Source organism: Hyla sarda, chromosome 1, assembly GCF_029499605.1.
Source record: "Hyla sarda isolate aHylSar1 chromosome 1, aHylSar1.hap1, whole genome shotgun sequence".
NCBI classification, from domain to species: Eukaryota; Metazoa; Chordata; class Amphibia; order Anura; family Hylidae; genus Hyla; species Hyla sarda.
This window is the reverse complement of record NC_079189.1, coordinates 328,571,392-328,590,051: the sequence shown is the minus strand read 5'-3', so window position 1 is coordinate 328,590,051 and position 18,660 is coordinate 328,571,392. Positions and strand designations below refer to the sequence as shown.

General features: G+C 43.3%; 1 protein-coding gene across 5 annotated transcripts in view; it reads right to left on the bottom strand.

Moving 5' to 3' along the window:
* LOC130273130 (thioredoxin-like) overlaps positions 1-18,660 on the bottom strand; it is a 67,907-nt gene that overhangs the window by 35,909 nt on the left and 13,338 nt on the right. Inside the window, exon 3 of one of the 5 annotated variants that reach the window (XR_008843890.1) lies at positions 72-1,127. The exons of the other annotated variants lie outside the window; for them this stretch is intronic. The gene's annotated coding sequence lies outside the window, so the exon portion shown is untranslated. Of the gene's footprint in view, positions 1-71; positions 1,128-18,660 lie in introns of those variants that run through there. 5 annotated transcript variants of the gene reach the window in all.

Here is an 18,660-nt window from a genome sequence, read left to right as displayed (position 1 = left end):
TATCAGACAGGAGAGAGCACAGAGGAGTACTATCAGACAGGAGAGAGTGCAGAGGAGTCCTATCAGACAGGATAGAGCACAGAAGAGTACTATCAGACATGAGAGAGCACAGAGGAGTACTATCAGACAGGAGAGAGCACAGAGGAGTACTATCAGACAGGAGAGAGTGCAGAGGAGTCCTATCAGACAGGAGAGAGCACAGAGAAGTACTTTCAGACAGGAGAGAGCACAGAGGAGTACTATCAGACAGGAGAGAGTGCAGAGGAGTCCTCTCAGACAGGAGAGAGAGCACAGAGGAGTACTAGCCCACCCTCACATACTGGACTTTGTCTATGTCTGTGCTTCAGCTTGGAGAAAGTAATGATTTTATAAGCCTTGATTTCAATAAAAAAGGAAATAACATTTTCTTATGAAGTATATTAGAAAGGTTAATGTTTTGCCAAGATGTACAACATATAAAAAGTTTTTGAATTAAAGCACTTTCTACCTTTTGTCTCAACTAGAAATGAAATAAATAAACCTGTAGAACCAGAGTTCAGTCAGAACTTTGCTAATAGTTCAATTTGGCTAGAACTCAAACCTCGGTTCGACAGAACCTGCTACAGTATCACATGACCTAAAAGGATCCCATAATGCTATTCAAGAAACTGTCCCAGACAATCAGAAGGCAATATTGGGGTGATGTCGTAACCAGTATAAAAGTCTATGCACATAGCTTCTTGAGCCATTTTTAAGAGAGCATGTGTTAGGATATGATCTCTCTGAGGAACACTAAGGAGTAGAACCACACATATATAATAATTGTAGTAACGCAGCACTGCAGAAAGCATCCTGCATTTGTTCTACAAAATCAGTTTGATGGGAAGTTAATTGTGGCAGTTTTGTTTTGTATTACACTGTGAAAAAGTAGAGAGGGTTTTGTGTCACTTTTGTGCACTTTCTAGGATGCCAGTCCTGTTGCTTTGCCACATTACGGGAATCATTTTTCACATTTTGCTTCTTCACTTTCTAGGCACAAAACTTGTTCCTTCCAAAAAGGATAATTTTTTGGACCACTCGGAAAAAGCCATTGTTCCTTGGATTCTTTCTTTAGATACCTCTGTGTGCATATAAATACCAGCAGGCATCTGCAAACAAAAAAGGGGTCATTTTTGGACATTCATTTTAGAAAGCATAAAAATTCTGCTAGTGCAATGTGTTTTTTTTTTTTTAAACCTGCTAGTTACCACTGGGTATTATCCGTTTACCCATTGCGTTTAAAATCAATAACTTTAAAATGATTTTTTGCCTTAAAAACAGCTCAGAAGTACATAGATACACTCCTGGGTGACCTAACAGTGCGAACTTGCAAAACCAAACTTCTAAAAAATCTGCTCATCTCTAGCCTCAACCACATCCCTTATACATGGGGCTCTGACTCCTGTTTGAATATTTATTGTACTGTATAATATTGTAATGTCTCATATTTATCTTTATTCGTACCTTCAAAATTGTAAAGTGCTGTGGAATCTGTTGGCATTAAATAAATATTATTCCTCTGCATTGGCTTGTTGCGTAATCATTATGTCACTTGCAGTTCTTCTCAAAAGGGTGAGAGGGATTCACCCTGTGTAGCTGCACAGGTCATGCACCCCTAAATCTGGCACTGGACCTTGTATTAAAGGAAAAGTACATTTCGGGAATCTTCGGCTCTCCCATAGAGCTATATAGAGGGGACGTGGCTGCCCCCCTTCGGGTGGAGGTCATTACGTGCCGCTGTGGAGGAGAGCCGGGGCTCCATACAGGAGATCACGGGGGGCAGCGCTTGGACCCCCCGTGATCTAAAACTTATCCTCTATTCTGCAAATAGGGAATACGTTTTTGTCCATGATTCTTCTTCTTTAAGGACCAATTTGACATATGAGCAGCAACTCAAACTATTTTACGATTAAAGAAGGCCAACACAATGAATCTTTGGGTTTCAAAATACAGAAAGTGTAAACAGAGAATTATCTACTTTTACCACTAGATGGACCATAAGGCTATTGTTCTATACATGCCTAAATATAAATACCTTGCGCTCTATATTGTAACTAGAGATAAATGAAAATGTTCCCCAAAAAAACAAAGAGTCCAAGAGTAAACCTTGGGCTTTTCACATGGTTTAAGAAAAGAAGAATAGTTTGGAAATAAATAAAATAAATACATAAATAAATAACTAGCCAATCAAGCTCTTGTTAAATTGTATAGCACAGCTTAGTTTTATGTAAAAGCCAGTACAGCCCTGTCCTGAAATCATTTTAAATGTGCAGAGAGACCTTTCATTTAGGGCCAATTATTATAAAGCTGAAAAAAAGCACTGTATAGTTGAAACTTCCCTCATCAATGGCAGATTATATTGTGTTGATAAAAATGGTGGTGTTGCCTCAGGTACTGTATTTTATCCCTAATCAAAATATGAGAATGTTGGTTTAAAAAACTTGATAAAATCTAAAACTATCTGATATGGGGGAGAGAGTTAGAATTAAACTGAAATATTTATCAATTCCAAAAAATAAGGGTGGGTTAGCTATTCAAAATTTTAGACAATATTACTTAGCTTGTACTTCATTACAGGTAGTCTGGGTAGTGGATGGTTTCAGTATTTGGTTAAAGAATTTAGCTGAAAATTTAAACATTTTTTAGAGGCGATGGAATCAGGTTTATTATGACTGAAAATTATTTAAAAAAAGGGGGGCACAATATGGAGCTGGCACTGAACATGGGTGCCACAAACAGATGGGAATTTTGGGGTAAAAGGGGGTAAAAAATGTATGGGCATAAAGGGGTACTCCGCCCCTAGACATGTTATTCCCTATCCAAAGGATAGGGGATAACATGTCTGATTGCTGTGGTCTAGCTGCAGGGACCCCCTGCAATCTCCTGGCCGATGCTGCAGTGTTACGGTCACGGAAGCCTGGGTCTTCCGTGATCGTGATGTCACACCACGCCCCCTCCATTCATGTCTATTGGAGGAGGTGTGACAGCTAGTACACACCCATCATGCCTCCTCTCATAGACATGTTTTTTGCCAGTTATCCATCACGGGGTGCCGCTGCAGAGATCATGGGGGTCCCCAGTGGCGGAGCCCCACAATCAGACATGTTGTCCCCTATCCTTTGGATAGGGGATAACATATCTAGCAATGGAGTGCCCCTTTAAAGAAATAACATTTTTTCAATACTTTCAATTTCAACATACATATATATATATGAAGTAATATTGGGAACAAGGGAAAAAAGTCAGTCTAGTTTTTATAAAATACTAAATAATACAGTCTTTTGGCATAGAATTTCTCAGCAGGGGAAAATGGGCGACAGATCTTGGGCAAACCCTAGTGCGGGATTGGAAAGATATTTTAACTAGTCCAACTCTCTTAATGCATCTCTTAATAAAAAAACCAGAGTAATTCAGTTTAAACTTAAACACAGATTCTATTACATGCCGAGCGAGATGGCAAAATTTTTTTAGTAATAGGTCAAGTAAATAAATGCTCCTAAAGAGACCTCAGGTGCTTAGTACTGTACAGAGAACTGTGCAGAGAGAGCTAAAGAAAAGTCAGTTGCTCAGTACTGAGCAGAAAACTGTGCAAGAGTTTAGACAGCTATAAAAACTGCATCATAGTAGGAATATGTGTCTATCCTGTTATACCAGTAACCAGTAAGTGTGGCTTTTTTTCTGTGATTTTTGAGTGATCTGTCCCATTTTTCTGTAATTTTTTCTATAATGTTAGTGTAGGGACTCCCAAGCGAATGAGGACCTTTGACACTGGTTGTGAGCTTGCGCATTTTGGTCGAAATATCAACTTATACCTCATGTTTATCATATGGAGTATATCTTTTTTATTATGTGGTCTGTTCTTTTGAGGAAGGGGGGGCAACTGTGGGGCAAGTCTTTGTGGGGTGCACATATAAGATAATGGGCAGCCTGTCAGATAGAATATTATGGGCATCACTAATAGGCTGTAAGCCAGCATGGTGCACCCTGTATATGCCTTATCTGTGTGCAACTATAATACTAGGCAACCACCCCCCATGAGAAGTAGGCGTGGGGGTGGTTGTTCATCAGTATTTTGCACCTGTGCAACCTCACCCATATAACATTGTGGCTGACCTGAATCATGGTGGGAATAGGTGCCCTTGCATCAGTAACCAGTAATTGTGGCCTTTTTCTGTGATTTTTTTTATGTATAAAAAACGCACACAAAAACATGTCAGTACTACACATAGTATTGTTTTCAATAATGAAAACCTTGCATGATAATTCAAGGTCATAATAAATAATCAATTTGGAGACTGTGTAGGCCATTCCAAAACGTTACTTTCTTTTTAAGTAGTACAATACTAACTTCGAAGTATGCTTTGAATTGGTTGTTATTATACCCAACCATGTTTCCAAATAATTTTCTCCACTGACTGTGAAAAAGCAATTTTGATGAATTTTTTTAAAATTTTGTATATATATAGTATTTTTTAGTACACGTTTTCTGTGTTCACAGCAAGAGATGAGCTAATCAAATCTGACGAAGTCGAATTTGTTCCAAATTTCATGAAAAATTCGAATTGGACCGAATCCGAACTTCAACACGATTCTAAATAACGAATTTCTTCATTAGCGACACCCCTGTGATCGTCGTGTATAATGTATAGATGCCAGCGTCTTTCTCCTGCGCTCGCATCTCTGCAATAGATAGGACAATCGCAGCTGGTGTTAGGAGTGACACTTGCTGTGATCTGTCATCAACTGCAGGTACTACTACTCCCAACATGGAGCACACTCTGCTCCATGCTGGGAGCTGTAGTACCTGCATTAATAGACAGATTGCAGCGGGTGTCACTTCTGACACCCGAAGAGATCATCCTGTATAATGTATAGATGCGGGCGGCCTGAAGCTCTTCTCTGGTCCCACTGTAGTATATATATATATATATATATATATATATATATTATGCTGTATATATACCTATTATTCATATTTCCTGCAGAAAGCTGTGAGTGGCTGGAACCATCTGGCCACTCACAGCTCTCTGCGGGAAATATGAATAAGTGTATATACACGGCAGTGCAGGGGACCATGGAAGAGTGGCTAGAAGAGCGGCCGGCTGCATCTACATCTATACAGTATACAGGAGGATTGTAACAGGTGTCAGATGACACGGTGATCTGTCAATTAGTACATGTACTACTATTCCCATCATGGAACGGTGTATTCCATGCTGGAAGTAGTAGTATATTTTAAAAAAAAGTGAAAAACACACATACACTACATTTTTATTATTGTCAGCTACATTTTTAGTGCCCTGCTTGCCCACATAAATTGATCCATGTTTAAAAAGTTATTAAAATTTTGTTATAATTAAGATAAATGTCTTTAAATACAATTTTTTCCATCACTACTGTATCTTTTTTTAATATTTTTTTTAATGCTACCCTACCTAATTTTATTATTCTTTTAAATTAATATTTTCTTTGTTATTGCGTCAGGCGATCATCCTTCATCCCTGAGATGCGGAGCGGCTGTCTCCTGCGCTCGCATCTCTGCTCTGTACTCCGGCCGGCCACTCTCTGCACTATACTCCGGGCTGGACATTGATGTGAATTTCTATTCACATCACTGTCCGGCCCAGAGTATAGTGGAAAGATGTGAGCGCTGTATAGAGCCACTCCGCATCTCTGCTATATTATGGACGATCGCTTTGGGTGTCAGGAATGACACTCGGGGCGATCTGTCTATTAGTACAGGAACTACTATTCCCATCATGGTAAAGTGAAAAACACACACACACTACATTTTTATTATTGTCGGCTACATTTTTAGGTCCCTGACCACCCACATAAATAGATTCCTGTTTATAAATGAACATTAACATTTTTTTTTTTCAGGAGCAGGCAGGGACCAGAAAATTCAGCACTTAATATTAAAATTAATGAGGAGTGCATGTCATAATTTTGTTTCTAGTTTTCTTTCTAAATCATAGTTTTTTTTTATTTCACTTTACTTTTTTGCCCCATTTTTAATATTGAGCACTGAATTTTCTGGTTCCTGCCTGCTCCCGGGAAAAAAAAATGTTAATTTTTAAACAGGGATCAATTTATGTGGGTGGGCAGGGAACTAAAAATGCAGCCGACAATAATAAAAATGTGGAAAGGGGCCATTTAAATGTAAAAATAATAAATTTTTAATAATTAATATTTTAATATTGTGTTCAATAAAGTGTGTGTATGTGTGTTTCAATTATTTTCTTAATTTTTTTCATTTTTTAGATAATACTACTACTCCCAGCATGGAGCAGACTTTTTCATGATGGGAACTGTAGTACCTGTACTAATAGACAGATCTCAGCAGGTGTCACTCCTGACACCAGATGTGATTGTCGTTTCTATTGCAGAGATGGAGCGGCTTTCTCCTGCGCTTGCATCTCTGCACTATACTCTGGCCGGCCAATGATGTAAATAGAATTCACTTCACTTATTCATAATTCCCACAGAGAGCTGTGATTGGCCAGAAGGTTCCAGCCATTCACATCTCTCTGCGGGAAATATGAATAATTGGTATATATATGGCATATATTCATACTACAATGGGACCAGAGAAGAGCGGCCGGCCGGCCGGCCGCATCTATACATTATACAGGACAAATGAATCAGGTGTCAGAAGTGACACTTGCTGCGATCTGTCTATTAATGCAGGTACTAGAGCTCCCAGCATGGAGCAGAGTGTGCTCCATGTTGGGAGTAGTAGTACCTGCAGTTAAGGACAGATCACAGCAGGTATCACTCCTGACACCCAATGTGATCGTCCTATCTAGATGCGAGAAAGCCTCCCGCATCTATACATTATACAGAACGATCGAAGCGGTTGTCAGGAGTGACACACGGGCGATCTGTCTATTAGCACAGGTACTACTACTCCATTCATGGAGCAGTCTGTTCCATGCTGGGAGTAGTAGTATTCTCCTTCAATGTAAAAAAAAAAATTCTGGACACACCGTTTTTTCACATACAACAGAAAAAACTTCCCAGCGTTTATGGACTATCCAGGAATTTAGTGATGGTTGGCAACTGTGCTCAGGAGGTCTTTCCTTGACATTTTCTCCTTTTAACAAGCATGCCTTTGGTCATTGTAGCTAAATAGTTAAGTGCTGTGATCTGATGATGCAAATGTTAAGTCCAAAATAGCTCTGGTTTATCAAGATGTTGCTTGGCATACTTGACACATTGACTCGTGTGAACAGATGGCAGATACGATTTTCTTTTAATGACTGCTCTGTGCAAATTATGTTTGTGTAAGGAGCATTACAATATGGACTGGTGTGCCTATTAGAGGATCAGTTAAAAAGTATATGTGCCCTTGACCCAACTACAGCCTCTGTGCTCGCATTGCCCATGCATCACCCGGCTACATCTAGCAATTGGAGGGGGTGGCAGCTGGTGAGACTGGACCCATCAAAACTTTTGACATGTCCCTGGAACATAAAAAGTATGTAGTCCAACAGCACAAAAGTGGCTATCCACAGATGCAACGTCAACAATCTCATCAACTGGCATAGACATACAAAAAAATCATTAAGCAGATTGCACCACAAAATGGAAAAGAAAAACTTACATCATTATTAGCTTCAAAAATGCAAACAGCATCACAATAATATGCAAAAGTGCACATTGTATTTTTCTGCGACATCTCAAACTGCTTAATGATTATAAACACAGTAGGTAGAAACTTGGTAATAGGAAACAAGAGGGTGTAAGGGCCATATGACAGCCATAGCTGTCCCTGTAAATGAGCAATGATCTTGGCATCGACCATCATGCAGGGAGTGCTGCAAGAAAAATCACTGGATTATTTGTGCAACCCAATTACAAAGGAGACGTGCGGCTGATCGCCAATGATTTTTTTAGCAGGACAAAATGACGCAATCAACCATCGAACAAGCCTATTTGATCATTGCCCCATGTAATAGGGCCCTAAGACATGGCCTTTTCTGAGTGTCGTACAACTCGATGATTACTATGAAAACAATCTGTCCAGGATGGCAACAGTTACAAGAGTACCTGTCAACAAATAAAACTTTTAATATAGTATTGCTTGTGTAATTAACAGACCCTTACCCATTCACTTGCTTTTAAAATCAACATATGTTTAAAATATAATAGAAAAAACGACTACTAGGTGGCTCTGTTCTCTTCCCTGCTGCAATTAATACAGTGAGTTTGGTCTCCTCCTGACCTGGCAGGAGACTAAACTTAGGAAGTGTTTCTCTACTCTGAGCTTGATTGACAGCTGCACAGAGCCTCACTGAGGCTGCACAGACTGAAAGCTGCACAGAGCCTCATTGAAAGTGGCACAAAACCTCACTGAAAGTTTCACAGAGCCTCACTGAAAGCTGAATAGAGCCTCACTGAAAGCAGCAAAGAGCCTCACTGAAAGATGCACAGAGCCTCACTGAAATATGCATAGAGCCTCATTGAAAGCTGCACAGAGCTTCACTGAAACATGCATAGAGCCTCATTGAAAGCTGCACAGAGCCTGAGGTATTCTATTCATCACAACACTGCAACAATGTGAGGGCAGAAGTGGTCCCCCAGCAGGCTTTAGTGGCATGCCTGCTAGGAAATGCCCACTTTCTCCTGCTGGGATATTGCTGGGACATGTGAGCCAGAATAAACGCAAGATACAAAGCTTTTTAAAGCTCTGAATTTTTTAAGGATGGAAGGAGTGTTAGGAGTAGTTAGGGAACATAGCCTGGGTTAGTTTAGAACAGTTTATTTGGTGACAGGTACTTTTTAAACTGTTACAGTCTCTCAAAGAGGACACTCACTCTTATGATCAGTCTCTGATAACAAATAACATTAACTGAAGATGGCGGAAAACATGGTTTAGCATTTTCACAGTCTCTGTTCACAGTTACAGTATATCCAAGGTCTACATCAGCTAAAGCACATTTTCAATCCAAGCTTCAGCTTGATGGGATGATACAACCAGAGAAGAGCAGATATATACAACAACACAGCACAACCTGATGACATACAGATGAAGCGGAGGAGGGGCACCCCAGAATCGCTACTACCATCTTTCAAATTAGCTTTATGTATCCAGGTAACTACTAAAAATAATCTCGCTCACTTACATTATGATTGACACAAAAAAAACATGAAATGATACATCATGATTCACAATCAGTACTTCTGGATTTTTATACCACATATTGTCTTTCTCCTTCTTTCTCTTTCTTCTCTTTCCTCTACTCTCTATACATTATGTTATATTATGTGTTTGAGACATTGCTCCTATTCTATGTTTCAAATGGTCTCATTAAACCAATGAGACTGTATGTTCATCTGTTACATAGAAATTAGAGATGAGCAAACTTTTCAAAAATTTGATTCGGCCGATTCGCCGAATCTTCCGGAAAAGTTTGTTTTGATCCCAATTTTTTTGCGGCAAATTTATATTAAAAAAAGGCTATTTCTAGCCTACATACAGCCTCTATACAGCCTCTATTGGGGTATAGAACACTTTGCTGTGTTCTAAAACGCATATGGAGTGTGCTGGGTTAGTGAAATAATACTGTTATTCAGAATAACATGCAGATTACCGGCATCGCTTTTAGAATCACTGCCGCACAACAGCACAATGACAGAGCCTGGTGGTGGCATCAGTGTCAGGAGACCATATAGTGACTGAATGACAGCGTGGAGGTGTTGGCAGCATGAGGAGACCATTTAGTGGCTGAATGGCACAGCGTTGAAGTGTTGGCAGCAAGAGGACACCATATAGTGGCTGAATGACACAGCTTGGATGAGGCTGAAGCATGAGGACACCATATAGTGGCTCAATGACACAGAATGGAGGTGTTGGCAGCATGAGGACACCATATAGTGGCTGAATGGCACAGTATGGAGGTGTTGGCAGCATGAGGACACCATATAGTGGCTGAATGATACAGAATGGAGGTGTTGGCAGCATGAGGACACTATATAGTGGCTGAATGACACAGAATGGAGGTGTTGTCAGCATGAGGACACCATATAGTGGCTGAATGGCACACTGTGGAGGTTTTGGCAGCATGAGGACACCATATAGTGGCTGAATGACACAGCTTGGATGAAGCTGAAGCATGAGAACACCATATAGTGGCAGAATGACACAGCATGGAGGTGTTGTCAGCATGAGGAGACCATATAGTGGCTTAATGACACAGCATGGACATGTTGGCAGCATGAGGACACCATATAGTGGCTGAATGACACAGCATGGACATGTTGTCAGCATGATGACACCATATCGTGGCTGAATGACACAGCTTGGATGAGGCTGAAGCATGAGGACACCATATAGTGGCTGAATGACACAGCATGGAGGTGTTGGCAGCATGAGGACACCATATAGTGGCTGAATGACACAGCTTGGATGAAGCTGAAGCATGGGGACACCATATAGTGGCTGAATGACACAGCATGGAGGTGTTGTCAGCATGAGGAGACCATATAGTGGCTTAATGACACAGCATGGACATGTTGTCAGCATGAGGACACCATATAGTGGCTCAATGACACAGCTTGGATGAGGCTGAAGCATGAGGACACCATATAGTGGCTGAATGACACAGCATGGACATGTTGGCAGCATGAGGACACCATATAGTGGCTGAATGACACAGCTTGGATGAGGCTGAAGCATGAGGACTCCATCTAGTGGCTGAATGACACAGCATGGAGGTGTTGGCAGCATGATGACACCATATAGTGGCTGAATGGCACAGTGTGGAGGTGTTGGCAGCATGAGGACACTATATAGTGGCTGAATGACACAGCTTGGATGAAGCTGAAGCATTGGGACACCATATAGTGGCTGAATGACACAGCATGGAGGTGTTGTCAGCATGAGGAGACCATATAGTGGCAGAATGACACAGCATGGACATGTTGACCGCATGAGGACACCATATAGTGGCTGAATGACACAGCATGGACATGTTGTCAGCATGAGGACACCATATAGTGGCTGAATGACACAGCTTGGATGAGGCTGAAGCATGAGGACACCATATAGTGGCTGAATGACACAGCATGGAGGTGTTGGCAGCATGAGGACACCATATAGTGGCTGAATGGCACAGTGTGGAGGTGTTGGCAGCATGAGGACACCATATAGTGGCAGAATGACACAGAATGGAGGTGTTGGCAGCATGAGGACACCATATAGTGGCTGAATGACATAGCTTGGATGAGGCTGAAGCATGAGGACACCATATAGTGGCTGAATGACACAGTGTGGATGTGTTGGCAGCATGAGGAGACGATATAGTGGATGAATGGCACAGTGTGGAGGTGTTGGCAGCATGAGGACACCATATAGTGGCTGAATGACACAGCTTGGATGAAGCTGAAGCATGAGGACACCATATAGTGGCAGAATGACACAGCATGGAGGTGTTGTCAGCATGAGGAGACCATATAGTGGCTTAATGACACAGCATGGACATGTTGGCAGCATGAGGATACCATATAGTGGCTGAATGACACAGCTTGGATGAGGCTGAAGTATGAGGACTCCATATAGTGGCTGAATGCCACAGCATGGAGGTGTTGGCAGCATGAGGACACCTTATAGTGGCTGAATGGCACCGTGTGGAGGTGTTGGCAGCATGAGGACACTATATAGTGGCTGAATGACACAGCTTGGATGAAGCTGAAGCATGGGGACACCATACAGTGGCTGAATGACACAGCATGGAGGTGTTGTCAGCATGAGGAGACCATATAGTGGCTTAATGACACAGCATGGACATGTTGGCCGCATGAGGACACCATATAGTGGCTGAATGACATAGCATGGACATGTTGTCAGCATGAGGACACCATATAGTGGCTGAATGACACAGCTTGGATGAGGCTGAAGCATGAGGACACCATATAGTGGCTGAATGACACAGCATGGAGGTGTTGGCAGCATGAGTAGGCACTAGGCCTTCACAATCCCTAAGATTAAAAGATGAATTAATAAATTTAAACCGAAGATTTTGGATAGCGGGTGCTACCTATGAGAAAATTTGAAATTACCAGACCCAGGCCCCACAGCGGCATCAGTAACCCATATATTGCCTGAATGACACAGCCTGGAGTTGGCTGATGCACGAGTACACACGAGGGCTTCACAATCCCTCCCAAAAAAAACACAATTTTAGAAATTTTTGAAAAAGATTTTGGATAGCGGGTGCTACCTATGAGAAAATTTGAAATTAACAGACCCAGGCCCCACAGCGGCATCAGTAACCCATATATTGCCTGAATGACACAGCCTGGAGTTGGCTGATGCACGAGTACACACCAGGGCTTCACAATCCCCCCAAAAAACACCACAATTTTAGAAATTTTTGAAAAAGATTTTGGATAGCGGGTGCTACGCATGAGAAAATTTGAAATTAACAGACCCAGGCCCAGCAGCGCCATCATTTTTTTATTTGAAATTTAAAACAACCTTTTCGTGTCCCGGACCCCAGCGTGTGGGTACGAAGGACCAAATCCAACAAGCCCACACAGGGCTCATGTGGCCGTGAGATTTAGGTGAAACATCTCCATTACCCTGACCGGCCATTGTTTCTTGCCAAGGCAAACCATGTGAAGAACAGCGTGACACTGCCGTGACCTGCACACATGGAAGGGCCACTGAGACTCGTCCAGGCAGTGGAGGCTTAAGACACAGAGGAGGATGTGGAGGCGGAGTAGCACACTGTCGCAGGATCAACGGGCTGACAGAGTGTAGCAGGAAGCAGCATTGAGTACACACCAGGGCTTCAGAATTCCAAAGAAAAAACAACCATTTTTAAAATAATTTTAAGAATATTTAGGACAAAGGGTGCTACCTATATGTTGCATGAAAGACACACCCTGGAGTTGGCTGATGCATAAGTACACACTAGAGCTTCACAATCCCTCAAAAAAAACAAACAACAATTGTAGAAATTTATGAAGAAGACTTATGGATAGCGGGTGCTACCTATGAGAAAATGTGAAATTCATAGACCCAGGCCCAGCAGCGCCATCAGTAAACCACATATTGCCTGAATGACACAGGCTGGAGTTGGCTGATGTATGAGTACGCACCAAAGCTTCACAATCCCTAATAAAAAAGACAAACATTTTTGACGAAAAATGTTAACAAAAATTTAGGACAGCGAGTGCTCTCTATATATTATCAGAATGATGCAGCCTGGAGTTGGCTGCAGCATGAGGAGACCATTGAAATGTGTGATTTTTTTATTTGAAATTTAAATCAAAATTTGTGTCCAGGACAAAGGACCTAATCTCACAAGCACCCACAAGGCTCATGTGGCCGTAAGATGTAGGCGCAACGTTTCCATAGCTCTGACCGGCCATTTTTGGTTTTTGTACCTTTGTTTAAGAACAAGCCCATAGCCAAGAGTCCAGAAGACTCTATAATGCAGGACGGTGGACCACCAAAAGACATTCTTCTATAAAAGAATTTTTTATGAAATAAAGAAGCAGAGTTCATCCCTCTGCGTATTTTTTTTTTGAAAATTTTACTTAAAAAATCACACGCAACAATCGTTCAATGGTGTAATGGTTATTATTGTTGAAAATTCAAGTTTATTACTGTGATAATTATCAGAAAATTTGAAAAAAAAACACTACCCAAGAGTGTTTAATAACCCCATACATTGCACCATAAATGTTGAAATTTTAATTAAGCATGTATGTATGTATTTCAAAAATCCTAACATTAAGGGCCCAAGCCCAGAAGCATCAGGAAGTCAAGTACTTCCTGAAAGACACAGGAGCAGTCAGGAGTAGGCATCAGCAGTACCCAAGAGGCTTTAATAACCCCTTAAATTGTACGATCACTCGCGAGATCGAGCAATAACAGGTGTGTTATGCCCTCAGATGTCCAGGGCTGCACGCGCGCTACACTGAACGGACCAGCATGTGTCTATCTTTCACCGACAGGTGCGGGCAACCCGCTGAACCCCCTTTGCGATAGGGATCAGGGATTGCAATTATTTACCAGGAAAGAAGAATCACAATTAAGCGCCGGTCATTAGCTCGGGTTCATTAAGTCCCTGCCCTTTGTACACACCGCATGTCTCTACTACCGATTGGATGGTTTAGTGAGGTCCTCGGATCGGCCCCGGCGGGGTAGGATAAGGCCCTAGCAGAGCGCCAAGAATTTAAAGATCATTGTTGAAATTAGCATTAAGGATGTATTAGCTACTGCTAAACTTCCAAAAATTTAAGGCCCAAGGCCTGAGGCATCAGGGAGACAATTATTTCCTGAAAGACACAGAATCAGTCAGGAGCAGTCATTCGCAGTACCCAAGAGGGTTTCATAACCAACCCCTTACATTTAAAAGTCAATGTTGAAATTTGCATTAAGCATGTATTTAGCTACTGCTAAACATCCAAAAATTGAAGGCCCAAGGCCTGAGAGCAGGGAGGCAAGTAGTTCCTGAAAGACACAGAATGAGTATGGAGCAGGCATTCGCAGTACCCAAGAGGGTTTCATAACCCCTTACATTTAAAGATCAATGTTGACATTTGCATTAAGCATATATTTAGCTACTGCTAAACATCTAAAAATTAAAGGCCCAAGGCCAGAAGCATCAGTGAGGCAAGTAGTTCCTGAAAGACACAGGATGAGCCAGGAGCAGGCAATCGCAGTACCAAAGAGGGTAACATAACCCTAATTGATAACCCAAGAGGGTTTCATAACCAACCATAATTGGGAAATGTTGGTATAGCAGCTTGGTCAATCTACTCTGAGGCATCTGGCATTGGTGGCTGGAAATCCTGGCTGATCCATCCCTGATTAATCTTGACAAACGTCTGTCTCTCCACATTTTTGGTGGACAGACGAGTTCGCCTTGGGGTGACTATGGCCCCGGCCGCACTAAACACCCGCTCTGATGGCACACTACTGGCCGGGCAGGACAGCTTTTCCAGGGCAAACTCTGCTAGTTGTGGCCATAAATCAAGTTTGGCTGCCCAGAAGTCCAGTGGATCTTCAATGGTTGTTGGCATGGCCATGTCAAGGTATGCCACCACCTGCTGGTGCAGGGCCTGCTCCATGTCTACCTGCTGCTGATGAGTTGCTTCACTATGCGGGTGAAGAAAGCTACTCATCAGCGACTGTAGACTCAGGCTGCTGCTGATTGAGCTGGTACTGCTCCTCCCACCCCTCCCCTCCCCAGCAGCCATGGCAGTGGAAGGTGATCACAGAGGGCCCCCCGAGTCAGACCTACGAGTGGATGGACCATGTGGCTACGTAGAATGTCTCTGCAGTAGGTCAGTTTGTCCTCTCAGTGGGTATAAAAAAGGCCCCCATTTTGGGACGGTAGCGAGGGTCTAATAAGGTGGAGATCCAGAAGTCATCCCGCTGACAAATTTTGAGAATTTGGGGGTCACTACGCAAGCAACTGAGCATACATCGTGCCATTTGCGCCAGTGACTCGGAGGGACTACCTGCCTCCATCTCCACGGCATACTGCCACGGTGTGTCTGGGTCCTCTGTCTCAACTTCCTCATAACCCTCCAGCTCCTCTGGCTGCTCCTACTCCTCCTCTCCTGTCCGAAGACTAGAGACACCGGCCATCTCATCCAACCTAAACTGTGCTCCGCTCTGCCCCTCATCATTCTCCTCCTCCAGTTCAGCCCCCACAGGGCTCATGTAGCCTTGAGATGTAGGCGCAACATCTCCATTGCCGTGACCAGCCATGGTTTCAATCATTTGTTGTAGGAAATGCAGGAGTGGAATTACGTCGTTAAAGGGCCTCAGCAAACGGCAGGTGTCACGTATGAGCTGCCACTGGTTCACATTGAAGTTACACAGGGGAGTACTCCTATCTGCTTGTATCATCAAGAAATCAGTGATGGCTTTTCATTGTTCGTATACCTACCTATTATGCGTACCTAAGGACGCATTCTAATTTCTTCTCTATGAGGGTGAGGAATAGCCATTGTTCGCATTCATGTTAAATTTCCAGGCATCTACTATCGTAGGAAAATGTGCTGTGCAACGGAGAGTGATCCTTCTGTTTTATTGTAGTTGGATTGTTGAGTATTTGTGCAAACTATGCTCTCATCTCATGTATGTTTTCTTTTATAACTTCAATAAAATATTGTTCAAAAAATAAAATAAAAAAAAGACTATGTTGTGAGATACCGTTCTGACGCTGCAGCTCAAGGAAGGTGTGCTTGGCGGTGTACGAGTGGCTGAAGTGCATGCACAGTTTCCTTGCCATTTTCAGGATGTTTTGCAAATGGGGTAAAGACTTGAGGAAGTGCTTGACTACCAGATTCAACATGCAGGGCGCATGTTTCACACTTCCTTGTCAGCGCGGACACAATGTTCTTCCCGTTGTCTGTCACCATGGTTCCCATTTCCAGATTTCGTGGAGTAAGCCATACTCAGATTTCTTTACTAATGAACTTTAGCAGTTCCTCCCCTGTGTGACTCCGTTCGCCAAGGCAAACCATGTGAAGAACAGCTTTACGCCGCCGTGCCCTACACACATGGTACGATGAATGGCCACCGAGATTTGGATGTGCAGTGGAGGCCCAGGGCACGGTGGAGCATGAGGAGGCGGCATCACACACTGTAACAGGACCAACTGCCTTGGAGCGAGAGCGTGGAGGAGGAAGCGGTGTGACCTGTCCAAGTTGCTGTTGTGGCTGTGCAGGAACCACATTTACCCAGTGAGCCGTAAAAGACAAGTATTGTCCCTGCCCTTAGTTACAGCTCCACACGTCGGCGCTGCCGTGCACTTTTGAACACACCGACAGGCTCAAGGACTGGCCCACCTTCTCTAGTACAAACTTATGCAGGGCTGGTACTGCCTTCTTCGCAAATAAATGACGGCTTGGGAATCCCTGACTAAAAGCGGGAGAAGCAGGAGCGACAGAATAAGGGTTTGACACACAGCTCCCTTTGGCTGAGGTGGTGGAGCCTTGGCTGGATGAAGGAGGGAGCAGATGGCCACTGGGTGATGCAGCAGGCTGGACCACTACATCGGAGCCACGGTTCTCCGAGGCCGCTTTATGGTGGCGAAGCATGTGTTGACACAGGGCCGTGGTACCGACATTGGGACCCTGGCCACGCTTCACCTTCTGCCGACAGATCTTGCATGTGGCTACGTGAACCTCCTCCGGATGCCTTATGAAAAACTTCCACACCGCCGAGTAGCTGATTTTCCCACCCACAGTCCGCACTAATTGACTGCTACTGGCGCCATCTCCAGGAACCCCTGTTCCACTACCTCCCGGAAAGGTAGGCTGCTGCGAAGCAGGTGGTCTCCCCCGGGCACATTTGGCTCCTGAATTTCCACTACTGCCACCACGCTGACTGCCAACCGTGCTACCGCCTTGCTGCCTCAAGGGCAACCTGCAACTCTCTTCTCCTGATGATGATGAAGCCCCTTCTGCACCCGGCTCTCAATTGCGATCGGCTTCATCATCATCAACAGTTGTGTGCACGTCACTGATGTCTTCCTCAGGTTCCCCAACAGTCTCTGCTTCTGAACACTTGCAACACTGCCTCTCACGTCACTCTCCCCATCACTACTTGGCCGCATAGTGGAGCAAGCAGCGCATGTCTCCTCCCCTTCTTGGCTGTCCAGTAGCTGCTGACTGTCCTCTTTAGGACAAAAGCAATGGGAGGACACGGACTGCTCTCGGCCATGCCAACTGAGGGTTGTGTCTGAGGAACCCATCGACTGTTGACTGGGGGTGTCAGATGTCACTTGTGATGATGTGGATGAGCGTGTTAACCAATCGATGACGCAGATGGGTTGCTGGTGGAGACACGACCGCTGGCTGATAATGGGAGCTCAGGCCTCTCGCTGCGACTCCTGCTGCCACTCGCCCCAAGTCTGCTGCCAACTCTGCCTGAAGTATTTAGACCTCTGCCACTCCTCTGTGCACGTCCTGGCACTTCTCTGCCTGACATACTTAGTGCGTTTATGAGGGTATTACAATACGCTACACTACTCTTTAAACAGTATTTGTCTAGAACAGCAGAAGGTGATTACTTACGGCTGTCCTTGAACAGTATGTAGGCCCTTGATAGATTAACAGGTACTAAATGGTACAATACTTGGATGTACCTATGCGGTATGCACTGATGAGGGCAGTAATATGCCTAACTATTAGCAGAAAAAACTCTGTATTTTTGTAAAACACCAGCCGGTGGATACTATTGTTTGGACTTTGATGGTTTGGAGCACCTTGACAGCTACTAAATGGTACAATACTTGGATGTACCTATGCGGTATGCACTGATGAGGGAAGTAATATGCCTAACTATTAGCAAGAAAAACTCTGTATTTTTGTAAAACACCAACCGGTGGATACTATTTTTTGGACTTTGACGGTTTGGAGCACCTTGACAGATTAACAGGTACTAAATGGTACAATACTTGAATGTACGTATGCGGTATGCAATGATGAGGGCAGTAATATGCCTAACTATTAGCAGAAAAAACTCAGTATTTTTATAATACACCAGCCGGTGGATACTATTGTTTGGACTTTGACGGTATGGAGCACCTTGACAGCTTAACAGGTACTAAATGGTACAATACTTGGATGTACGTATGCGGTATACACTGATGAGGGCAGTAATATGCC